This window comes from Lissotriton vulgaris, chromosome 12 (genome assembly GCF_964263255.1).
Source record: "Lissotriton vulgaris chromosome 12, aLisVul1.2, whole genome shotgun sequence".
In the NCBI taxonomy this organism is placed as follows: Eukaryota; Metazoa; Chordata; class Amphibia; order Caudata; family Salamandridae; genus Lissotriton; species Lissotriton vulgaris.
The window spans coordinates 227,020,555-227,047,251 of NC_141700.1; the positions used below are offsets into that span (position 1 = coordinate 227,020,555).

Below are 26,697 nucleotides of genomic sequence, written 5' to 3' on the forward strand. Positions count from 1 at the left end.
TTTAATTATTTTACAGCATATTATTATTTTATCATTACCAGTTTGTTCCTAGACACACAAAACAAATTTGACGGCATGTCCTCACACACACTGGTGGAGACTGGGAGCCACCTGAAGAACTTGCAGAGCATGCATGGGGTGTGGGAGCATGTGAATGAGACTGTTACTACCTATTTCTTCATGGATAGTTTGCTCTCCAAGACGATGCCGAAGCTGAGGGCGTGGTTTGTCAAGATGGGGGGGGATGAGCCGAGTACAGCAGGCCACCATGCGTCATTCCATGGTTTGGTGTTATTCCCAAAACATGTGGCCATCATCCAGTCAGCGACGTTCATCATACAACTGCGGAAGTTGACTCTGCTGGTGGAGGGGTCTTCTGAAAGCAAGTGGATGAGCCAGGTGTCTTCGGAGTAGGAGCTTAAGTGAGTTTGTGTGATCTGATGTGATGGCCAAGGGGTCATGTATGTGTTGAAGAGGATGGGGCTGAGGGATGATCCATCTGGGATACCACAGATTATCTTCTTGGGTTCTGAGGTGAAAAGTGGGAGACAGATTCTATGGATTCTTCCGGGGAGGTATGAGGTGATCAATTTGTGGGCGTCTCCCTGGATTCAGATATGGTGGAGTCTATTGATCAGGATGTGATGAGAGACGGAGTTGAAGGTGACTGGCAGGTCCGGAAGGATAAGGGCTGCTGTTTCTCTGCGGTCCAGGAGGGCCCTAATGTCACTGGGGGCTGTGATCAGGACTATCTCAGTGTTGTGGTTGGCTCGAAATCCGGATTAAAAGGGGTCCAGTAGGTTGCTGTGTTCCAGGTGTTTAATGAGTTGCTGAATGATTGCCTTTCAAGAACCTTCGCAGGAAAGGGGAGCAGGGAAATCGGACAGTAGTTCTTTGGTTCTGCTGGGTTAGGGGATGGTTTCTTCAGGAGGGGCCTCTCTATAACATGTTTCCTGTCCTCAGGGAAGGACGACGAGGTAATGGAGGTGTTCAAGACTTTCTGGAGCTCTTCGCCAATCGTCTTGCTCCTGAGGTTGAAGACATGCTAGGGACAGGGGTCCGAGGGTGCTCCCCAGCACACGGAGTTTATGATGGTGTGGCTTGAGTTTTGAGAGGGTGTCAGTGAGTGAGTAGGGGTTTGGTGTTAGAGTTCGTGGGTGTGAGCAGGCTGATACTTTTGCCAGTGGGGGGCTGGGGTTTGAGATTTTAGAGGATGACCGAGATCTTGTCATGGAAGAAGTATGACAGGGTGTCACACAGTTCTTGGGACGCGGTGGGTGTCGTTCTCAGCGGCTGCGGGGTTGGAAAACTCCTTCACAATGGCAAAGATCTCCTTGGTGCGGTTTGTGCTTGCTTCTATGTAGTCTGCTAGGGCGTTCGTCTTTGTTTCTTTAAAGAGGCGGTGGTACTGGTTGAGTGCTGTCTTGAAGGAGGTGTGTTCTTCTGATTCCTTTGCTGGTGCGCAAGTTCCTTTCAAGTCACCGGCAGGGACCTTTGTTGGAGCTCTGCTCTGCGGTGAGCCAGCTGATCTAAACCAGCTATCTAAACAGATAAGTAAGCATTTAACAGACCATATATTTTCGAATCACTTGATCAATCAACCAATCAGACTGATTGGATCAAAGTAATTATAAAACATGGGTTGTGTCTGCCAAGAGAGGGATGATTTTAACAAGACAACAGCAGCACTTTGCAAACTGATGCATGGCGAAGACAAAACAGAGTGTGGCCTGATAGACTCATCAGTGACAACAAAATGTTATGAGGCAAAATATGGGCTTACTGGAGGCTGTTTCAGAGGTCGCAAGAGGCCTATTCCACTTCAAGCTTTTGAGGACCCCAACCATAATGATAGCTTTATCAAATGCCCCCCTGGCCAGTTCTCTGGAGACGCCAGGCCAGAGTAAATGTGCAATACGTATCAATGTGAGACAAATAGAATGTAAACCAGACTAGAGCTTATAGTTACTGTATAACAAAGAAAGCTGACGTTACTCTAATGGTACTCTACAGCTTTCTCAGAGCAGTTTTTCCGCCTCGTCTTCTGCTCATCCTCCCCTTCGCCCCCCCCCCCCCACCGCTCCCAAGGCTCTCCCTGATGAAAAAGGTAGTCTGCAATCACCCCTCTGCCTTTATCTGGTTTCCTCCACTCTCATCATAGCTGTTGGCATCAGAAAAGTATGGAACAATAACAGGAAGCCTCTGCAGGGTGGGAAGTAGGCTGACTCCCAGCTGGAGGGCCGTGTAGATCCTGGAAGCGCTCACTCCCTGCCTGGCTCGGTGAACGCAGGACTGCCATAGTCTGCTCTTTATTTCTCATCGAAGTGGACAAGGTCTCTCGAGGCGCTGTGAGAAGCTATAAAGTTCTGTGGGCTCGACCAGCTGCGAGGGCAGCCCACCCCGTCAATCAGGTAAGAATGTTTTCCAAATTAAGATTTTTTTTTAATGTTAAGTGATTATTTTCTACACACGGCAAACATCTAATTAATATTGCATGTGTTACTATATTCATGGTTTCACTCAAGCATGTTATTTAAGGTATAATTGACTCTGCCGGATTGCAAACATTCAGACACGTTGCAGCGTTAATAAGACCCAGTTTATACCGGAAGCTGACATGTTCATGTTGTGGTAGACAAAGAAACAGTGTGACATTGAAAAGGAAATGGTTTTGGTTGATAAAAAAGTATTTTCTTTATTTAGTTAAATAATTGTTATTGGTTTACCACCGAATAAAAAATTGTCACTTAAGCATATATAGTACAAGATGTACGTACCCACAAATTGGTGCAAGGAGGGGCACTTCCGGACAGACAAGTGTCTTACGTGGCCTTTTCGCTACGAATCTGTTTTTTTAGTAAATTAAACGTAGTTCCTGTTTTTTATTGCCCTTTAAACATTACCAGTAAGCCTGTGCCACATTATATGAAAAATCAGGTGTTTGCGTATGTCTGACTATATTAATTCTAGGAGATTCTCTGTATGTTTAAATATGACTATTGTATGTGGAGCCAGAGCACGTGGAGTCTGGAAAAGAGGGCTCTGACATCACTCAATGTATCGCAGACCGTAGCTAATCATTTTTGGAGGGCGTTTTCACTCTAAACTGGTATGGAACTTTCCATTCCCAGACAAAGGATAATAAGAAATAGCTCATAACGCTATCTACTATTGAATCCTCTAGAACGTTCTAAAGTACGAGTGGAATGTTTATTTGAAAAAAAGCAACAGAATCTGTCTAGCCCTGGTGCTTGAAGATTTAGTTCATGATACCACTTCATGCCCGCTGCTGATGCAGTGCAGTACACTCACGTAATGAAGGATATAAAAATCGAAATATTGAATATAAAAAATTAAAAACCGTCAAAGGACGGAGGGAGAGGGAAGCGGGCAAAGAGATGCTTTTTTGGCAGGATTCTGAGTGATTCAGCACCTCAGAGCAGGAAATGCGAGCACATTTCAGGGGGCAGCTTTAGGTGGGGTATGGAGGTACTGTACTGTACTGGTATGATGAATGAATATAGCGCTTTATACCATCGATGATACTCTGTGCTCTTTGGTTCGCATCGGCTTCCTGGGGCCCTTTCAGACCGGGTTGTAGTTCAGCCTCCATGGGAGATGCTGGGGATGGTGTGTAAGGGTCGGTGACGTCACGGCACAGCGAAGTAGTAGGAGCACGTATGGACACGGCCATGCATGCATAGAACTTTCATCGTTTTTAGGCGCTGTCTGCATCATAAAAATATCGTACTGTAATATTAGGGGAAAGAGACAGGTTTTTGACTCCATTGGAAAATGTGAGGCGGTTGGTGGTCAATTATTTGTATTTTTGCCGGAATTCGTATCCCACGTTTGTCTGTCTTTAGCAACAAGTTGCTTCCGTCAGGGCGAGACTATTGGAACGAAGCGGGGGTGAATAGTGTGTCCACCCTGGAGCACACATTGGCAGCAGATGTGGAGTTTGTGTTGAAGTAAGAGCCCTCCAGTGCCTTGTGTGGCCCCATGTGTGGCATCTACCTGGAGAGGCTTGCAATGCTGAACACCAGAGGGATATTGAGAGAGATTCAAAATCATCAAAAGCAAGAAGAACTGCACATATCTGTAGTGGTACAAGGTTCACTTCATGAGCTATGTGACTGTAGAATTTTAAGATCTTTATATTGCAATCGACTTTTCTTAAAATGAAAGGAATGGTGTGATCTGATGATGCCCGACTCAGGATATGCAAACATTGAATGTTCCATTGCGTATAGCCTACCGCAGAGGACATGCATCTAAAGCACTATATTGCCCATATGCCTGCTAAGTGCTGGCTTGCTTGCTTTCCAGTCCTTTATGCAGAGATTAATTCAATCAACAAGAAATCTCACTTCTGCTACAAGGAAGCCAGAACTTGCACCCTCATTTCACCCAAGCCCTCCATTTGAACCCCCTACTCCTTAAAAATCCAGAACAACTACATTGCTGCATCCCTCTGTTACCATGGCGATTGGCCCACCCACTGATGGAGTTGTACAATGTTCACTTCCTTAGTTTGCAGGGTTTATGAATGTTGCCAGGGATAAAAGAATCCTACAAAAAAGACTTTCCCAGGACAGTGTTCAAGCCCTGTTTTACAGGCGGACTGTCAGTCAAAATCCCAAACCTTTTTTTACTCGGAAGTTTGTGACTAACAATGTTGTTCAGATGTTTCACCTGTAAAATCTACATTTATGGAGGGGGGAGATAGGAGGGATGGGTGGTAGGAGGAAGAGTGAGATGTAATGAGAATGGCGCAGCGAGAGGGTGAAGCAGCGGGAGAGGAAAGGGAGAAATAGAGCTGAAGTATAGAAATAAGTGAGGAAGGGAGACATGTAAGGTGAAAAGAGAAAGGTGAGGTAGCCAGAATAAAAGTTACAGAGAGGTTGAAAGATAAAGAGGTTGGTAGTGAAAGAAATAGAGGGATGTTGGCGCTATATAAAATGTTATAAAAAAAACAAAGCGTTTTAGAGTGAGGTACAGAGGGCTGTCGAGAGGAGAAGGAAATATATAGAGAGAAATGAGTACTCAGAGGAGTGAGGTAGCGAGAGGTAAGGTAGAAAGTGAGATGAGTTAGAAGCATTGGGATGTAGAAATAGACAGGTAGATAAGTGAGGATGTTGGAGAAACATACAGTGCTGCACAAAATGTACTCAGTAAGATCACATAGGTAGCTGATTCATTGTGTGGCCCTAGAGCTGTGGTCCAAATCCTATTGTCCGCACTGGACAAGAAAGTCATGTCACACTGGTCATGATCGCTCTGGTGTGTTATGTGTTATCTGAGAAAGTAAATAACGGTACAGTGTGCAGAATAGTGTTGTCACTAGAGGTGGGTGAAAAATTCCTGTCTGCCGGCAGAGTTCGTGGAGTATTGCCCACTCCGCTTTCCGTTTGAAACTTGGAGTTCCAGCAAAATTCCACGCTGGGTGCCCATGTTTTCTCTCGCCTGAGACATACAAACATTAACTTGGCGAGCATGAGCAAGAATTTGCATCCCCTAACATGATTTTCGGGCTCTAGAATGTCTCCTAGTGAGATTTCTCAAAGCGGGCGGTCACAGCTCGGCACTGCCTTTCGTGTTGAGAAAGCTGTAGATTGAGTAGAAAATCTACAAACTCACACAGAGTCATCGTGTGTCATACAATATTGGCTCTCGTCACACAGTCCAACTCCAAAGAGCTGATATCACATGGTGCTACACAAGGTTTCCAGATAGTGGGTTTCCGGCTCATGAGTTGTGGCTCTGCGTAGCTGATGTCCATCAGGATTTTTGAAACCCACTCAAGCCTTTGAGATAAGCCTCAGAAGCTTTTGTTTGTGTTTTGAGGGAGGGTAAGAGTGGGTCTCACTAAGTGGCATATATGAAGCCCCCCCCCTCTCTCCATGGCACCGCTCATCCCTCCTCCTCTCTCGCGTGGTGAACATTTTTTTAAAATATAGGTCTGTATGTTTCTTTAGTTATACATATGTAGTAGTAGTAGTAGTAGTAATACATATGGTAAATCATTTTTCTTCAAAGTTTGCAGTTGGTATCAGTGCAATTCCCTAATTTTGCGCGTGAACTTCTTTCTGCTATCAATTCAGTGTTTTTTATATCACTGATTCTATGACTTTTGATACAACTTACTTGAAATATTCACTGCTAACCTTTGGTGGAAAATGAGACAGATCCAGCAGAATTGGCTTGGGACACTTCCCTCTAATTTACAAAACTCTTTGGCCCTGGTGATGACTGCCCTGCTGTGTGGTGTGCTATTTATCACACCAAATAAAACCAGCAACCCAGGGAAATTATCAGTGCAATAAATAGCACTTACAAGTTTACTCATGTAAATGTAAAATGAGCCCAAGACGCACCGAGGCGGGGAATTGAACCCTTGTCCTGGGCTAGACCTCTGCATCAGGGTCTGCCGCTCTAATCATTGAGCCACACTTCTCCACAGGGAAGTGACAAGCTAACCGTTGTGCTTTCTGCACCAAACTCTGCATGCTCCGCAGTTTACTGGGCCTTTTCCACCTGCTAAATTTTGGCAGGGTGACCTGCAGAAATGTAACAGGAAAGTACTCAAAGTTTTTTGCACTTTATTGCATCCAATAAATACTGGATGTGGTGGACCTTGCACCCCTTGCATATATGATACCTGAGCAAACAGGATCCGTGCAGGGATTTCACTATAACAAGGCACTCATGTTTGTGACCGAAAACAACATATAGGGCTTGATTCACAAAGGTACGTTAGAATTTTTTGGTAGTTTACATTTTTAGTACATTTACTACTCTCTGTATTTACAAACTTAGTGGCATATTTACAATCCCCCTATCACCACCAAAGCATCACTTTTAGTGACATTGTGGTGGCGATACGGGCTTCGCCTTATTTACAAGGCAGCGTTTAGCCACTTAACATGGCTGAACGCTGCCTTGTAAATTAGGCACCCTTTCATGCTATATTTAGCGTGAAAGGGGTGGGCAATGGGAGCTGCAGTGGGAGTTCCACCACAACACCCATTGATTTCGACGATGCCCCATATACAAGGGTGGTGTAAATATGGGGCAGCGCCAAAATGAAGACCAAAAAACATCTGCTCTTACCCTGGCGAAATGAGGAGAAATGCTTTATTTCTCCTCGTTTTTGCTATTTCTATGTGTACTACATTGTGCAGCACACATAGAAACAACAAAACGCCATTGATTGCGTATGTGCAGGAAGGTCTCCCTTCAATCTCTCTGCTCAATGGTGCAGGAGTGCCTGCGTTGGCCCTAGGCAGCTGCAATTAGTGCCAGCGCATGGTGAAACGCAGGGCTGCTCTGTATTTTTATAAATATGGGGCAGTCCTGCACTTCTGAAGTGGTGGAGCACAGGGTTAAGCCAACAAGGCTAATGAAGCGCTCAGTCACTTCATTGGGAATATGCCTCCTAGAGGGTAAACTTACTACAAAAGTGTGTGTTACATATCTCCATTCCCAGAGTAATGCAAATGGGTTACTCTTGTGAGGATGGGTGATGTCCGTCCCTAAACCCCTCCCTGAACCTGTGCCTCGGTGCTCCTTTCACTTTGTCTGCTAAAATCTATATTTTCTTGTACAGACACTCCACAGTTGGGCAGAGAACACCACACATCTAACGAATGAAAAATCATACACTATGTTATACATTTTGTAGTATGCTTTGTAGCCCTACAAAATGTACTACAAAGTGCAATTTGTGAATCATGCCCATATTGGTCAGTATGGTCAATCCCATGGAGAAATTTGTACTGGTGCCCGCTGGTAATTTGGGCTCTTAATGTTTCTCAACAAAGTCCTAGAAGGTGGAATCCTACTTCTAAAGCTCAAGAGTATTGGAATTAATGGAGTAGACGCACATGCAAAAGTGTTGGGTTGGAAGCAAATTGTTCCAGGGAACCCTGAAAAGAAAATGTAGTTAATCAACATTGAGAACCCCAAACCTTGCCTTCCAGCATTAATGTTTGCAACCGTGGCATAGTTAGGCCTTAGGCCACCCGTCTGATCAAAGCTCGAAGAGCGGGGGTGCTGGCGATTCATTCGGCTTTAGGTAAGATCGGGGGTTGGCGTGGTGGCACTGCCGTGATAGTTGGTGGGGCAACCCCTGACCAGTAGTGCCTGGTCATCGCCAAAGCTGTCAGTCATGGATCTTTATAAACAGAGCTCATAACAAACCATAACTGAGAACTCTGGCATTGAGGTTGAAGGCAGTGCGGGTGCATCAGTGGGTTAACAAGAATAAATACAAATACAAATGTACTCACTCTCCGGTCCCCCTTCTTTAGTCCCTCAGCACTGAACTGCAGGATGCAGTAGTTCTCCACACTGATCCGAACGCTGCTCTCATGCTACTGCTAATGTTAGTGGCATGAGAGCAGCACAAGGTTTGGGTGGAGCGGGCTCCCTTGATGCTCCAGCAGGCACTGGGGATCTGTGCCTGCTCTCCACCTAGCTGTCTTAGGCAGCTGGTTGGAGAGGTTTACCCTGCGCATGTCAGGATGGCCGCCGCAAGGTCGCTGGCCAAAATGACATGCTCAGTGTAAACTGGTGGAGTGAGCCCAACTCCCATGCTGCCAGCAGCAGTAGCCCCGCCCCCAAACATGGCTTGGCTGGGGAAAGGGAAAAATAAATTGCTAATAAAATCATTTTAGTACTATTTTATTTTTCACCTTTTACGGTGCTGGCTGCAGGGTGGCAACGCGTCTCTGCCCTAATCGGCGGTCCGCCGGTGTATAAGTGAGTGATTTGAGCAAGTGGGTGTTTGACATGAGGAGCATACAGTGGTGTGGCAGTGGGAGTGCAGGCAGTCAGTAATGAAGGACAGAGTTTTTGGCAACACTGGGATATGTGAACAAAGTGGCATGGGCACAGTAGTGGAAGCAGGGCGTGTGGTGGTATATGACAGCGAGGGATGCTAGACAGCTAAAGGTAAGAAATGGTGAGTGGATGCAAAAAGGGGGATTGTGCAGAAAAGTTTAAGAAGTTGAACAGGAATTTGTGTTGGACAGTGAAGGTTGCAGGACAGCTAAAGGTGGAGTAGTTAGACAAAATAAGCCTTAGTATCAAGTTTCAGACCTATTGCTTTAGAAAAGTAACAAGTACAGCATCTTCCTGATAGCATAATTGACTAGTGAGTTCAACATGACCATTATCTGATCTCATTAACATTTTGTCAGACATAAATTTAAGGAAGGCATACTATTGCATCTTTGTAGCAGCATAAGTTTCTTCATAAGGGTAGAGGACAGAAAGCGTTAACACTAAAATGGTAATAAAATGATTTTGGTACCATTTCATTTTTTACTCAGCCAACCAGAGGCTAGTGCGAGGGTGTGGTGGAGCCAATGGATCATTACTGATAATTGGCAGCAGGGAGAAGTGGCCACTTCTGTTTGAAGTCTCCATGTTGGTTTGACTGGTAGTCTTGTGATGGCCAGTCTGAGATGTGCACTTCAAACCTCTCCAATCCGAGCCGTCTTGGATAGCTGGGTGGAGAGCAGGCCCAGGCCTCCAGTGCCTGTAGAGGACTTAGCCAGCCTGCTCCAACCAATCCTGTGCTTCTCTCATGTTGCTTACTAACATTAACAGCATGAGAGCAGTATCTGGATTGAATAAGGGAGTTGGCTGTGGGGGTTCTTGTGCTCAGAGCCACAGACTGGAAAACATCAAGGACTTTCTGCATGCTGCTAATGGGTAAGTAAACATTTAATTTTTCTTTGTTAAGTTATGTAAATAATGTAATGTAACTGTTGCTCGTGTTAATCTCTCCAATAACTTCAGGGTGAGTTCATGAGGAATGCCTTACTTAAAAAAAGATCTGGTATAGTGCATACTTTAAACACTCGGTGCCCCAACATTTTCATATATCTGCAACTTCTGCTGCTTGCCAGACAACAAGGAAATAGACGGTCAAAAGGTGAACATGTTAAGGTGAACGAATGTGAATGAATGACAGAATATAATAATGTGCAAAATATGCAAGCATTGATGAGAACAATTTAAAAGTGCAGAGTGCATCTTTGGGTTTGTAAGGGAATGCTTCTTTCTGCCCCTTGACCCCCACATTTTGGACTGATGCTGCTGTTTTTTTGATTCTGAGACCTGCTATCCAGACCTCAGTGCCAGTGTTCTAACCCCTTGCAAAGCATATGTTAAATTGGCTACTCTCAATTGGCATGTACTGGCTTACTTATAAGTCCCCAGTATACGTGCCCAGAGTACAAAGGGTATGTAAGACAGAGTGACCACTCAGGGCTGCAGCACTGTGTGTGTCACCCTGTGAGTGACAAGGTGCAACATGGCTCCCAGCCTGCCACTCCAGACTGGAAGGGCAGTGTTTGCACTGCCACTCCCACTTTGCCATTCAAACCAATGGCAAAGGCACCACTTCCCCTAGCAATATATGCAAGTCTCCCCTAAGAAAGTCATATGGAGCCCAATGGCAGGGAGTTCTATATTATTAATTAGGATATATGTTTTAATATATGTCTTAGCAGCAACACATCTAAATTATCATTTTGCTGTGGAAAAGTTAATAGCCACATTAGCTAATACAAAGTTACAGGCTGTCACCCCGGCCTGGATAACTTCTGAATCAGACTACCTAACTGGGTACTGTAGGGTATCAAATTAATAATGGCATTAAACCCGGGCTGATGTCCATGACGACTTTAATGTCACAATGAAGGTCATCCACCTTTTAGAAAGTTGCCACTGTGACCCAGCTGGTCAAGTAGCCTTACATCTGCACTGCCCAACAGACAGCTTTCTGCCCTCCCGAGGAGTCATGTGAATGACTCCCAGGTTTAGGAACAATAGCAACCTGCTGAAGGGTGAGGTGTTCCATCCTCCTTCTCAAGATGCCACTTAGGGTGTTAGCCCACAAGGTGAGCTTCAAAAGTGAAGCCACCTTTGATGGGCGACTGGTGATCACACTCCTGAGAGGCTGCTCTTTGTTCAGGTAGACAGGCTGGTGACAAGTACAGAGAGGGGAAACCAGTGCCAAAATCGGTTTTCCTGTGGGTATGTAGCCCACAGGTAGCCACATATTTAGGGAAGACTACCAAATGCCTAATAGCTGAGGCAGGGTGCCAATATCTTGGCAATGCGCAGAATAGTTAGGTGCGGCACATTGCTGGGAAGTCATCACCAACAGGGAAGGGACCTGGTAGCCCATTGGCTAGTGACCATGTTTCAGAACATTTTTCCAGGATAAATATGGCACCCATGGCAGCCTGAACCTCAGATCATGTCAAAATTAGAAAAGGACCAAAGAAGGACTGCCCTGTTGGCCCCTGGACCACACAAAGAGAGGCTGGACCATCTGCTGGGCTGCAGCTGCTTCACCTTGGGCTAGCAAAGTTGTGACGTTGTGCCTCTGGCTACTGGCTTGGGGAAAAGTCATGCCCCAGCCGCAGACAAAAGCAGTGAGTACAAGGGCCAGTTGCCTGACCCCCTGGAACTAGCTCCAGGGACAAAACAGCGGAAGTAGCCCAAACTGGCAAGTCAGTAGCCACTTCAGAAGAAACCCCCCCTGGCTGCGACTGGGCAGTCCAAGAGAGTGATTGTCAATGGCCAAAAGTTGCACCCAAGTCAGCCAGACCTGGGAGTGTCATCAGAGTCCAGATTGGTTACCCAAGATGGACAGGTATTTTCACCAAAGGATTTTGCTGTGACCACTGTGTTAATAGACCGGTAGCCCAGCCAAGGCATGCCTTCTACTGTCTTGAGGAAGACTCAGTGAGACCTGGACCTCTGTGGCCAAATGTGTCCCACATCACTCATAGGCCAAGGATCACTACAAAGGCACCCCTGTTGACGGCACAGCAACTTGAGCATCTTTGAGCACCTTTTCATACTGCATCAGGACCATTCTATTAAAGTCTATGAAAGTTGTGTTGTAAAGTATGGAATTTTACTGGGAAATGCTCTGGTGGCCAGGTAAGTGTCCAAATCTACCCAACTCGACCTCGAGACTGTCAGATTTGGTTGCCCAAATCGGACCGGAGTAGCCCAACTAACGTTTGCAAACTTTTGAAAAGTTTACAAAGTTTTGCTTGACCAGTGCTTGTTTGCTGTTGAACTGAAAAGTAATCAAACCTTTAAAAATTCTTATCTCTGGAACCCTCTGGTAGATTTTGCCCATCTGGCACTATAAAAATTCATAAAATATACTGTATTTTTTATACATTGGTGTTGTGTTTCTTTGTGTTATAAAGCTTTCATATTTTGTTGTTTTGATACTATTAAATGCTTTACACTAAGTTCCTTTGTGCAAGCTTTGCTGCTGGAAGCCATACCCTGGGTTGCTCTTGAGTTTGTTCAATTGAGCCTGCCTGGACCCTAGACAGGTTTCTGTGAGTGTATTTCAGGTTAAGGCTGCACAGCCATACCATATAATACAGCCAAATCCTCACAGGGTTGTGTTTGATTACACAAGCAACAATTTTCAATTAACCCCTCCCATGCTCATTACGAGCTCAGCTCGTCATGAGCTACGATGGCCGTGTGCTCATGACGAGCTGAGCTCGTCATAACGGCTGCAGCGCTCGCACGCGGGGCTAATTCCCCCGCAGTGCTGAGCGTTCTAAAGAAACGGGTGTGGCCATGACGAGCTAAGCCCGCCATGAGCACATGGCCACCGTGGCTCATGACGAGCTGAGCTCGTCCTGAGCACCGGGGCGCTGTGCGCGCCCCGCCCCCAGCACAGCGGGGGAATTAGCCCCGCAGGCAAAGGGTTAATGTGTTGTTATAATTTACAGACTGATCTAAAAGCTATTGGTTGGCCTTATCAACAAGAATCCAGTAGAAAATCTGTGATACAAAATAAAGGGGGAACTTTCATTAGCTAGCATTACCTATATATCGAGATAACCTTCAACATGTATTGAGACATTCCAAAAAGGATCTTTGTTTTATAGATTCCTTGCCACATCCATATTGGTGACATGGGTGCCCATATTTGCCACGCTGTCACAGCATTGAATACCTCCTTGTATAATAGGTAATGAATGTAACTGCTTGAAGTGCTCATGTTACCCCTGTAAAATATCAGCGTTTTGCAGACCTGCCAATTCCCCCGTTACCACTGTCTGCCACATAATCCCACAGCCCCTAATAATTCACACAATAAAGAGCTGACATCACACAATGAACACGCGATGAGCTAACTCCTGCACAGAGTGGTTTTCCAACTCGAGAGTCTAGGCTCTGCAGAGTCACAATTTAAGAACCTCTTTTACATCTTCCCCATGGATTTGGAAGGCTGTTTCAGATGTATTAGTTTAGGATTGGGGGGACAGTAAGAGTCCTCTTGAGGGAGGAGATGGTACAAAGCCCACCCCTCTACCTGCCCACCCGCCTACCATGGCTGCTCCTTGTATTTATTGTGTGAGCGACATACTGAGTAAATGGGAATGTACAGCGATGAAAGGACAATGGCCAGGACTACATAGCCACTTGTACATCTGTGTGCCTGTCAGATATGGGGCAATATAACGGAGAACTTGTCCATCGAAGGCATCTTGCAATTCTCTACTTGGCAATGAAATTTCAAAGGCAGCCCTTTCATGAAAAAATGTATCTTGTATTTGAAAATGTTTTCCATACTAAAGTAGAAATATTCAAGAATAGAAAATGTACAATAACTATGTAGCCGATTACAAGTCACCCTGTGCACAAGGCGCTATAATGCCATTACCAGATGGTATTGTCACACCCACAGAAGGTGACTACAAGTGTGAGTCCCAGAATGGGGAAATATGTTCACAGGTTACCGTGATATTTACCACTTGCTTTTCCAGAATTGATATTTTAGCTAGTGCTATATGTGATTGCACAGGTAAGTGATGATAGTGGTGCAGGACCTCAGCCGGTAAAATATGGACTCGTGCGAAGTGGTATTTCCAGAGAAAACCTGCAAATATTCCTCTCCTCACAACTTAAAGTCGGCTCCCGGGCCTTTTACAGCAAAGCAATTGAGTTTACTTTTAAATGGCTGTAGCTCAGCCTCAGCCCTTGTCCCGGTGGCTAATGCAGCAGTTATGCTTTTGAAAGGTCAGCCGGATGAATGTGCCTGTCACACTTCCTGCTTTTGTTCGAACCGAGGAATTAAAAACAGGATATGAAGAATGGCACGTATAGCGAGCGCCCTAAACAAGGAGGACTGCAACTTTGTCAAATAGTCACTCCTCTCTAGGAAATAAAACAAGTGAAAACTTTAATAGCACAAACAATATTTAATCGATGTAATGTAGAGGGCACACCAGGGTTTGTTACAGATTTTTAAAAGTGTTGTCAATTCGTATTTTTACTTAAATTAATTAACATCAGTCTCAGGCTGTTTTGCAAGGGCTGCACCACATATTTCTGTGCTTTCCCTCCAACAGTCGGGTTAAAATAATCCTTTATCCTCACTGCAATCGTGTTTTGCTTTTGCCATGGGCACATGAAGAGAGATATAGCAGCTGGCCTGCATTTCTCAGCAGACCTGCCAACATTGTCTCTTCCTGCGGTCATAAAGCCTGTGGAAGTGGAAGCATTTCTCTCTTCTAACCTCACAGATGAGAATACTCTGGCGGTCTTCTTTTGCCCAGAGCCTCATCTTTAAATCATACAGTCTGTCTTCCATGTCATCTGTTGATTCTGTAGTGATGGTCTTGCGCAATCTTATCTTTAGAAACAAACTTTATCAGGCAAAAACATATCATTCCTGTCTGTAATGTGTCAGTTTCAAATTGTTTTATAGAAACATATAATTTAAAAAAAGATATGTATCATGTCAACTGTATACGTCATGAAAAGCCATCATAATTATCTCATGGCTTCACTCTTAATCATTCAGAATAAAAAAAAAGTTCAGCAATTTGTTAAATCAGTAGAAATTCTTCCTCAGGCTAAGCATTATGAAATTAAATTAAAGTATGCTCCCGACATCATGACGCTCCACTCATCAGTTGTGAAAATCATATGGCTGGTGTACATAAGAAACACATGGATCAAATTGGGCCTCAGAGAGTTCTGGGAGGATCATGTCTCTATTCCAGCTAATTCAGACCATATGGTAAAAGTTAGGCACTGGGAGATGATAGGCACCCAAAATGAAGAGTCAGGTTCAAGGGGAACCCTTTCAAGGTGTTTTCTAATGCATAAGTTGTTGCCTAAATCTGAGACATTCCTTGACTACATCCGCCCAGCACAAGCCGATACCCTGTTCTTTTAATTTAGATATGGAACCCTGCCAATTGCCGAGTTTACTTTCAAATGGGATCCTCCGACTGGAGGTTCAAGAATCTGTCATTTCTGTCCTTTTATCAAGGAAACTTCAGAACATCTGCCCTTTCTTTGCCCCAAATATGCAATCCCTAGGCATAGGTGGCTCATTCCTCTGTATAGGAATTTATCAATTACTAATCGGTCAATGACCTACAGCTCTGTAAGAGTGATCCCTCCCCTGTGCTAAATATATTTTTGCTGCATGGGCGATTAGGGTAAAATCACTACCAAAACCATTCTAAACAAGATAAAGAGGATTGCTTTTAATTTCCATTTTAATATATTCACTATTGTAACCATTTATGTATTTGATCTTATTCTCCTTTCCACTTCTATGTAAATTTTGACTCATTGTTTTAAAAGGTAGCGCATATCCTTCTTACATTATGACTGTTGTGATGATGAACTTATGTGATGTCATTTGATTAATTGATTGTTTTATGGATGGGATGGGGAAACTTGCTTTCAATCTGCCAATAAACTTTGAAACTTTGAACTTTAGGTTTACTATACTGAACTCCACATATACAGACCTCGACAGTAAAATTACCGTATGTAAAAACATAAATCTAGACTTTCCTATATGCACATACCCTCTCGATTATTTCAGGCCTCGATAATTTGGCTAATATATTGTAGTAGTTCTACATTGTCAACTCTAGTCTAGACTACAACTATTTTCTTTGAACAAATGGCAAATTATCCTCCACCAGGAAAGCAGGGCATATCCCTCCGCTGACTTGCAGGGTGTAGGACTGCCTGCCAAGGGCTAAATAAGGCCCGGAATCCTGAATAAAACACAACTGTTGGGCAAGGTGTAGCTTCTAAGCCATGCTGTATTAAATACAGATAAATTCATTTAGGACCTAGGAATTAAGGATATTTGCCCGGGGACCCTTGTGACTTGGGTCAGGAATTAGAAGTCTGGTCTCTTGACAGTATGGAGTTGCAGATAAAGTTCTGTATAGTATGTATGCTTTTCTGATGTTTTATTGGCCCATCTCCAGTGTGAGAAAGTGTTTTTTTGCAAAGTCACTTCCATTTTGTGAGGATTGATGCTGCTGACTTGACTCTGTGCTCTGTGACACTGCTAACCAGGCATCAGTGCATGTGCATTGACCCCAAAAACTTGGTAAAACTGACTAACTCGTAATTGGAATATTTAACTTCTCTTAAAGCCATAGTATATACCAAAGTATATTCTGCCCAAAATACATTTATGCAATGGAAAGTTACATTTTACATATGAACTACTGCACTACTTTTCAATTCTTTAGTGTGACCAGGTAAAAGTAACTCCAAGCCTACAGTTATAGCTCAGCAGCTGCTGTTTAAAACCTGCAGAACGACCTGTTAAAATAACTTTTTCGACAGGAGAAATTATTACTTAAAAAAATTAATAGGTCACCGCATGTAGGCTTTGCAGCCCACAAGGCACTCTGCAGGGTATTTAAAAGAGGGAATGTAGAAATGTAAGTTAGCCCGTCCGTACAGTGCATATAACTAAAAAAAACCTATTTTCATTGTTGCAAGGCTGTCTGCTCCAACGATAAACACTATGATATACATATTAATTCTGCTTTCATTCTAGCTCTCTAGATTTACACCACCTCAAATTTGATTAAACCACTAGTTTTAATTTTTATAAAAAGTCCAACGCAATGGTGCAGTCAGATTTTTATCAAATATTAAGGAAACGCAACTTTAAGAATGTACCTGTTCTCTGCCTGAAGGTCTTGCAAGTTAATTTGCATTACCTCTTCAACGGTAGCCCAGTTAGTGCGTAGCCCTGATGCTCTCTGATGAGGAGAACCGAACCTCCTTCCTCATGTACCCAGGACAAAGAAGGGGACTCCAAGGATCAGCTGACTGACCTCCTAAATGGCAACAGGGCTACATAAAGCTGCAGGGGGCCTTTTTCATGAAGTGCCCAGCTGACTAATACAAGCTGGACCTGACCTGGACCCTGCTGTGGCCTCTTCCAGAGGGAGTCTTGACCCCCTGTTCCCGAGATCCTGAGGACCTTGGCTGCATCTAACTGAACTGCTCATACCACTCCTGATAACCTGGGACTTAGAAAATGTTTGGACTTCTAGACCTCTAGAGGAATAGTGCAAACTACCTGGGAGTATCCAACCAAGGCACAACCTTGCTGGGCTGGCAAAACAGGTTCCTCCCTTTGGCAGCAAGAGGACTTCCCTGGGAGTGATTTATGCCACTCTGAGCTTTTGCCTCCAATACCAACAGCTTCAGCCAGGTCGGACTTAGTTGATGTGGCCTGAAATCGCACCTAGATCTTGGTCTACAATGACCATTGCCGGTTTGTGCTTTTTGCCACTGTTTTTCCTTAAATTCTTAAAGTTCTTATCTCTGGTTCCCCCATTGGATTTTTGTCATTTTATTCTTTAACTTCGACTCTATCTTTATGAATTGGAGTGACATTTTTTTGGTTGTGTTTTCGACTTTTCACACAGAATTCCTCTTCCGTAGGGGCCAGTGTGAGCATCCGTATGGATGAAGGCCCAACAGATAACGCTTCTTTGAACTTCCTAAGTTCGAACATAGCCGGTTTAGCCTCCAAAATTATGTCTGATGGATGCCGATCTTTTATCGTGAATTACGACTTTAGGCCCGATTGAGATATCGCTGGGAAAGCCCTACGTACGACTCGAATCCGGAGGATTTTCCGAGCGAATCTTGCTCCGGGAGTCCGAGCGACCGATTACAATCCATCTGTATGCATCCGGACTCGGTTCGCTCGGTATCCAATTTAACTCTATGGGAGCCTGTGCACAGATGTGTACACAGGAACCCATAGCAAAAAGGGGTGGGTAGGGAAAAGCATACACCCTGTGGTGGGCACCCCATGGTGCCCGCCACACTGTGCATGCTTGGATGGGGGTGACCCATGGGCACCCCCTGTGGCCGATTCAGAGGGCCCCAGGTGTAGGGGAGCCTGCTTCAGCCCCCCAAAGTACAATTCTGACAGCCTTTTCATCTAGCTGAGACTGAGTCGACGCAGCTGTCTGAATCGTTCATTGTGCTTGCTTGGTCGGAATCCGACTTCATTGTGCAGCACTATTTGTCTAGGAACGAAGCGTAGGGACGGATCAGGTTCAGAAACAATTCGATCGGCCCGTACGCGATCTTCGCATTGTACTTGGTCGTTCAGACCTGTGTACGATTCGGTTGGAAACAAGGGCTACGAATCAGATCCGTAAAAGTCAAATCCGATTCGGAGGCCTTCCGATCAACATTGTAATCAGGCCCTTAGCATTCATGGAAGAAACCTGGAAGACAAATGATATTGCATTTGATGGCTTATATGCTTTAGCTTGCCAGTGACGCCATCTCCATCTAGCAGAGCCAAAAGGGGGTTTGTCGGCTTGGTTTAAAGTGGATATTGGCTGTTCAATTGCACCGTTATTCCAGGAGCAGGGGGAGGCGCAGGCCTTCTGCCTCTCTTGGAAAGATACCCATAAGAATACTTGATAAACTTTTACAATAACAATTTCTCGTCCAAGGGTGACTTTCAATTATTTTTGTAGTAATTGACATGCTTGTGGAGAGAGAGGTTCAGGAGGAATGCCCCCTTAAGTTGCTGGGGCAGGGGACTTTAATGCTAAATTGGAGCACACTCCGCCTCTTTCTCCAACTACCTTTGATCTATTTTCCTGTGAGTCGGACTGTAATGTGATGGACGCTAGGGGGCGGGCCTTATTCTCCCATCTGGTAGAACAGGGCATGGTTAATAAGGTTCCTAACTCTATTGACCAATACATTCCAACCTTCATAGGGTGGGACACAGGGAGCACTATTGATTACATTATTGCCACCTGGAGTATGTGTCCATCTATTAAGAATTGTGAGGTCCTTATTCAGACCTATAGCGACCATAATCCCATTTCAGCCAAGATAGTGCTACAACATATGCAACAAAAGTCTAAGCCTCTGCCTGCCCAGATCCTACTACTAAGGACTCAGGGTGTAGGGTGGTATGGCGAACTACGAACATGAACAACGTTATGTCCCAGGTGCTATGCAATAGTACTGCTCCAGAGAACAGCTGCAATTACATACCCTGTGATCCTGCTTGTATCCTAATTGGCTTCACAATTCTCTTAGCTAAGATTAAAATGCAGCTTTCCAGACCCATTGTCAAGCTGCATGATCATGTTAAATCATGGTTTGATAGCGTCTGTAGAGTAGCCAATAACACCCTACATAGGGCCTTTAAGCAAATGCCTAGAGACCAGCTTGCGATTAAGGAAAGTAGAAAGTTATACCAGTATGCCATTAAAAGAAGAAAGTCTGCCATGAAGGAGGAGAAATGGGAGTCTATAGTGAGTGCATGCTATTCTAAAGACCCACAGGCCTTCTGGAAAGCAGTGCAGTCTGTTTTGTCCCCTGTCTTACCAACTGACAAAGTAACTGTCCACCTTCCGGCTGAGACATGGATGGCACATTATGCTGGATTGTATTCCTCTGATTATAGGGCTGATGATGCCCCAGCACAGATGATTATAATGTGCCCAAACCGTGTTTTTAATATAGAGGAGGTTTTTAAAGCAATTGCTAATAGCAGAGGCAAGAAGACTCCGGGGCCAGATGACATTCCACTTGATTTATTCAAGGAAGACCCAGCCGTCTCAACCCCGATGCTCACTTCAGTTTTTAATTCTATTTGCCAGTGAGAGAGTGCCAAGGTTGTGGCGTTCATCTGTAATCCTGCCTGTGTTGAAATAAGGAAATCTGCAGGACGTTAAATATTACCCCGCCCAATATCTCTTTTGGTGGATTCCTCTGTTAAAATTATTGGGAGAGTCGTTTGGGATCGCTTACTATACTGGAACAATGGCAACTGCATACTTGCTCCTAGCCAGTATGAGTTCAGAAAGAGGCTGCGCACATTCGAACAGTGCCTCAATCTTCATCTCATTGTGGCAAAATATAAATATGCCAAGGACGCTTCCACTAACTTGGCTTTTATGGACCTGTCAAGTGCATTTGATTACGTCTCCCGCTCAAGTTGTGGGTCATTTTAGAAAACATAGGTGTTGATGCGGGCCTGGTTACATTCTTAAGGCATCTCCATCATGACCGTTTCTGCTTCAGTTAGGTTTGGTGGTGACAGTGAATGTACAGAGCTGTTCAGCACCAATCGCGGGGTGCGCCAAGGCTGCGTCTTTGCCCCAATCCTATTCTTTCTCTATACTAACGATCTGGAGAATTCTTTAGTTTCGGTTGGGGCAGACGTTCCACATGTGGAGAATAAGGCTGTGCCTGTGCTTTTATATTATGACGATGCAGTCCTCCTGGCAAGGACTGCGAATGGTCTTAAAAAGCCTATCATCAGCTATGTCAGTTTTATGAAGGTCCTGGGCTTGGAGTCAAACTACAAGAAAACCTTCACAATGATATGCGGCTCAGAAAATACTAAAACCCGCAGTTTAAAGATAGAGGGCAAACTCCTGGAGAGGGTTAGTTCCTTCCCTTACCTAGGACTGGAGTTTGACGAAGGTTGTACATGACTTACTTGTGTTAAAAACTGAACATCCCAATACACACAAACTGTAGGCACTACTTTCTCGCTTGCAATGTCCATTGGTAAAAAGCCCACTGCTCCAATGTTAGAGATCTACAATTGTAAGTGTTTACCAATCTTGACATATGGAATGGGTATCTGGGGCTGTAGGGATGCACATGCTATGCAGATTGAGGAGAACAGATTTTGCAATCGAGTTCTAGGGGTCCTCTCTCATCTCCGCATTTCTCCCTCCACCTGGAGCTAGGTATGGACTTTGTCCAAGATACAATTAATGTAGCCCCTTTAGCCATCTGGTGTTCAACCTGGTCCAACAAAGAAGCTGATCTTAACCAGGCTGTTATTAGAGATTGTCTAAGTTGCCCCGTGGCATGTTCATCGCTGGGCTCCAATATATCAAAACCTGCTTTTCGCAACTTGGGTGTGCCTCATTGTTTGAGCACCCCAGGAGACAATTGGCAAAGTGGATAGAAAGTGGGTTATGGGTAGTTTCCATAAGCAATCTTCTAGGGAACTATCTGAAGTGATTAAACCCTCAGTAAGAGACTATTGTCTCATTCAAGTGTCCCCCTTAATTGCTCCGTATTTATTATACCTGACCAATGTCTATGAAAGAAAACTGTTGACAAGATTCAGGTTGGGCTCGTTTAGTTGGATGATATGTTTTCCTTTAGGCCAGTATTCTTCTGAAACTATTGCCATTTGCCCATGTGTAATGAGCAATCGAGCCAAACTATTTTACACTTAGTCTTTTTTGCCAATTTTATCTCCCTTTTAGTAGGAAATTCTTATTACCGCTTCTGCGCAGACATAAATTTAAGTGTAGAGCGGGCCTTTATTACCTACAGCAACTTAATGACTGTAATGTCTGCTTTGCAGTTGCGAGTTTCCCAAAGTGCGCTTTAGCAAAGAGAAAGAGTATAATGTTTTGATACAAAAGCACTTTAGTGGCTTCAATAGTCATTGTATTTGAAATGTCATTTTCAAATATCTATTGTTGATACTAATTTTCACTATTTATTCTTACATAATGTATTTTAGTGCTCTTTTTATTAATTATCCCCAGGAGAAGAACATTTTTTAGATGCTCATCACAGGTGCAATTTTCTTTACTTATATGCCTCTTTGCTTGTATTTCTTGACCCAGTGCTGTTGCACTGTCACTTTAGATGCACCCACATTGTCCTCCTTGACCAGTTATTTTATCTATTGTATATCAAGAAATCTGTGCTATCTTTTAACAGGTAATGACGATAATGTTGTTAGTCTTCTTTTTTATCCATTATTGAGTGTATCATTTATGATCTGTCCTTGGAAGATCCAATAAAGACAATTTAATTTGTATTGACTTTTTAAAGTTTTGGTACTTCTAAATACTTTGCACATTTTCTCTAAATTAAGCCTGTCTGCTCTGTGCCATTGCTACCATGGATTGAGTTTGGGTATACATTGCTGAATCCTTTAGGTGGACCCAACAGGTTAGTGACTTTATCACTTGTGGTGAACTAGCATCCACCTGGACTAATAATTCACTTTCTCACATCCAGCATTCGTGATGAACAAACTCTAACCCCTTGAACCGCCACATACCCTTTGATATGCCCTAACGAAAAAAACATTAAACAGTCCATCTGTTCTCCAAAGGAGACAACACTCCATTTCTGTTATTCAATTTTGGAAGATACTTCCATAAAAAGTGCACCACACAATGAAATTGTACTGGATAATCCATAAAACCTGGATCTTCTACAATCTGATATTTTATGATCACAAGACATCCTTGATGCTGTTCAAAATGGAAATATGGTGATGTGATTCAGGTTACAGTGTGTTCTCTCTCAATCACACAGTAACGGTCTTCCCTATGGTCAGGTGAATCAAAGAATGAAGCTCTATGAAAAACAACAGTCCTAAGTAGATTTACTACTTGTGGGAATTCACAAACATCACACTAATAAGCTAGGAAAGATGCACTAGTTGCAGGCATCCAGTAATTTTATTTTATTTATTTTTATTTAAGGAGTTTTATATAGCCCTGGCCGGACCCAGGGGTATCGGAGCGCTTTACAACAGTTTATCACAAGAGTTATATAATAGAGCATTGTTATACATCATGGTTCAGAAGTCCAATTGTGTTGTGCAATATTAAGGTAGTGGTGAGTACTGAGGTAACCTTGTGGATTGCACATCATCTTGGGTTAAACTTAAGTGGTCTTTGTGATATAGAGTCAGAGAGCAATGGAGTCGGGGTTTGCGTTAAGGCGGCGGTTATCCATTTGGGAGGAAGCATTTGAGGAAGAGGACTTTTAGATGTTTTTTAAATTTGGCAAAGAACGAGAAAGTTCTGATATCCGCTGGGATGGAGTTCCAGATTTTTGGCACATTTCCAGCAAAGGACCTTCCAGCAGTTTATTGTTTGTGTGTTTTCATAGGGATGAGAAGTAGGGTGTTGGAGCTCCTGAGGTTTCTTGTCTGACCAGCCATCTTGAGTTTGGCGGCCAGATATTCCGGTTTTCCTGTGTGTGGGGCTTTGTGCGTGAGGCAGGCAGTTCTGAAATTAGCACGCTGTTTGACTGGGAGCCATTTTAGTTCTCTTAGTGCTGGTGAAATGTGATCATATTTCCTGATTCCAGTGACCATTCTGGCTGCTGTGTTGAGGGTTGTTGAGGGTTGTTTTTAATGGAGCTAGTTGGGTTTTTGTTGTACCGGTCAGAGTTGCGTTCCCATAGTCGAGTCTGCATAGCACCAGTAATTGGGTGGCTTGTTTGAGGTCTGTGGTGGGGATGAATGGTTTAATTTTGTTGAGTAGCATCAGATTGAGGAAAGCATTATTTGCAGAGTTTTCAATGTGATTGACCATGTCGAGTTTAGGGTCTAGTCATGCGACTGGAAACATCATGTGACATATTCCCACTGCTCCCATTCCCAGAGTGCATTACTGTATCCAGTGTACAATGGGAACTGCAGTCTGATGTGCAAAACAGACCATTTTTTCTTTTCTTTTAATTCTCCACAGGGAAAACATGTACTCATGGCTACTCCCTACTCTTAAACCCCTCCGTTTTACTACTATTTCTATGCACTCTTGACATAGAAATCCGAAGTAGTAAAAGATTTACTCCTGGAAGGTATCCATCTGTGAATTTCTTACGGGCACAACTTTTGCCATTTTCAGTCGTAAATTGGTTTGTGGCTCATAATGTCCTTGAGAGGGGGGGGTTCTGTTAGTATTACACACTTGCAGCCGTTCTTACTTCAATTTATTTGAACGGATGACAGCATTCACTCTGGCTAAACTCACTGGGCTCAGTTAAAAATAATATTTGTAGCAGAAAAAGGACCAGTGCAATGCAACGAGCCAGGATTACCAAGTTGTCATTTTTTATTGTCAAATCCTAATTTTTAGACGTGTGCGAAATTTGCATAATTTACTTTCGTGTAGTTATGCAAAATTTCAACAAAATTACATATAATAACTCAAAATGGAAATCCTTCATTTTATGCTATATTTTAGTGCAAATTGTTTTCTCGTGACAATCGGACTCGAGCAGTGCCGTAGCTAGGGAAGGGCGGCACATTTTTGGGGCGGCCTTTAGCGCAAGGTGCGTTTTTTTTCTCTCATGTCATCATGTGTTGCCTCTCTCCCACTGTCGCCACTGGGCAGCAAACTAAGATGGCCGCGGGCGGCCTAAGCTCTGGCTACGCCACTGGACTCGAGGGTTCATTTTGCACTAAAATAAGAGCAAGAGAACAAAAGCAAGGCTAACAGCAACAGCAGCTCTTTTATTCCCATACATTTGCAGTAAATGCAATGGCATGGTTACAGCAAATATTTTCTGTGAATGGTATGTCACTACGCAAAGTGGTGTAACGATATCATTTTGATAACTTCATGTAACAAGCCTAACATGAAATTCCTGAAATTACACATATTACATGAATTATGCTAGGGTCATTTAAATTCCTCCCAGACCTATTCACATTGGCTGTGGTATCACATTGCTTTTCATTGCAAATGAGGGGGTGAAGCCATTGTGTTTATCACAATATAAAGCATGAAAGTCTTCCAGCGACAATCACATTTAACAAATCTGTCTGGCTGAGAGGTGGAAATTAGTACTTGCAGTATGGATTTAATATTCCACAGTCAGCTCCATTTTACTGTTTGCCTACAGAGAGTCTGGTTTATTATTGAAAAACAATTCATTCTCAATGGCCTCATGTCCATTTCATCAGTTTAGGCCCCATCTCCTCATCACGAGAGCTTGGGAAGCGGCATTTTATACTCGGTTTTCCTCTAATTAGGGCCTTTTGGCTGCATCACGTCTTTGTGCGAGGAGAATGAGCAGCACAGATCAGTTGTCATTTCAGCTGTCAGGCAAATTAAATATAGTCCCCAATTGTCAGTATATACAATCCAAATCTATGCAGATGCTTTGGGATGCCCATAGGCCATTCTGTCTTCTAAAAGACGGAAATAAAACGCTGCAATGTTTAATAAAGAGCAACAATGTTTAATAAAGTGCAACAATGTTTATTGAAGTGCAACAATGTTTAATGAAGTACACCAATATTTAAAAAGGTGCTACAATGCTTATAAAGTGCAACAATGTTTAATAAAGTGCTCCAATGTTTAAAAAAGTGCGACAATGTTTAATAAAGTGCACCAATGTTTACAAAAGTGCTACAATGTTTAATAAAGTGCAACAATGTTTCACAATTATGCATAAGTACGTGTAGAAAGAATTATTTCTAGTGGCGTAAAAGTAAAACAATGTATCACAAAAAATAGGTTAATCAAAATGTGTTAATGTGAAGTTTTGTAATTCTCGAGTCTGACTCCATTTTGTTCTGTGCCACCATTTTGTGTTGCCCTCACGTAGGTCTGTGAAGGTAGCCTGGCGAATAAAGTGGCCTGGCCTTCTTAGTTCATGTATACATTAACTAGGTTTCTTTTTGACTCTGAAATGAACTGTAAGAAACTGACCTCTTCACCTGAAACTGACCTCGCAAAGCCAATTTCCCTGATCGATCTTTGTCTGAGATTGCCAATCAATGTTCAGGACATTGTTAACTTTTAGTTTCCTTGCACATGCCTTATCTTGTTCAGCATCTGTTACTGTTTCTTTTTTATGTTTCTTCATTACATGGGTTATGCTTTCAATTATAGGTTTGTCCGGCTTGTGGAGATTGAATTTGGGACATTCCTAATAATTAACTTTTGGGTTGAGATACTGTAAATTGAATTTTTGTTATGTGACACTTTGTTTGAAAATGTACCTTATTGGCTAGAATTTTGTGCAGTGGATGTACATTTATAATGTGAATATTGGGTATAAAAGGAGACGTTTCGCCTTAGTAAAATGAGCAGTCTCCTGAGAATTTACAGCGTGATGTATTTCTAGGATCACTTTTACTAGCTGCAGCTGATAAACTTGGTCTCTGATGCCATCCAGAAGTATTCCGTGTCTCTGTATACCAAGACAGGTGAACTCGAAGATCTTAGGTGTGCCCCTGACGCTGCTGGGTTAAACCCCGGTTCTTCAACTGGCGAAATACTATTAACTTATTAATAACAATTCATATCCGAATGTGCCACTCAAGTATAAAAAAACTAAAATGGCATTATAGTGATCATTTTCATCTTCCAGGCAACGTGTCTTGTTCAACTTATAGGACTTTTCAGCTTAGTGAACAGTATCTATTTTACTGGTTTGTTTAAGGCACGTGATAGTGTAATGTTATGGGGCAGTTAAAGTCATGGGATAGTGTAAAGGCATGGGAGAGTGTAAAGGCATGTGACTGTGTAAGGGCATGTGACTGTGTAAAGGCATGGGACAGTCTAAAGTCAT

At 43.4% G+C, this 26,697-nt stretch overlaps 1 protein-coding gene across 1 annotated transcript in view; it reads left to right on the forward strand.

The window, feature by feature from the left end:
* Positions 1-2,260: 2,260 nt before the first annotated feature.
* CDH5 (cadherin 5) overlaps positions 2,261-26,697 on the forward strand; it is a 294,784-nt gene continuing 270,347 nt past the window's right edge. Inside the window, exon 1 of the mRNA XM_086947719.1 lies at positions 2,261-2,411. The gene's annotated coding sequence lies outside the window, so the exon portion shown is untranslated. The remainder of the gene's footprint in view (positions 2,412-26,697) is intronic.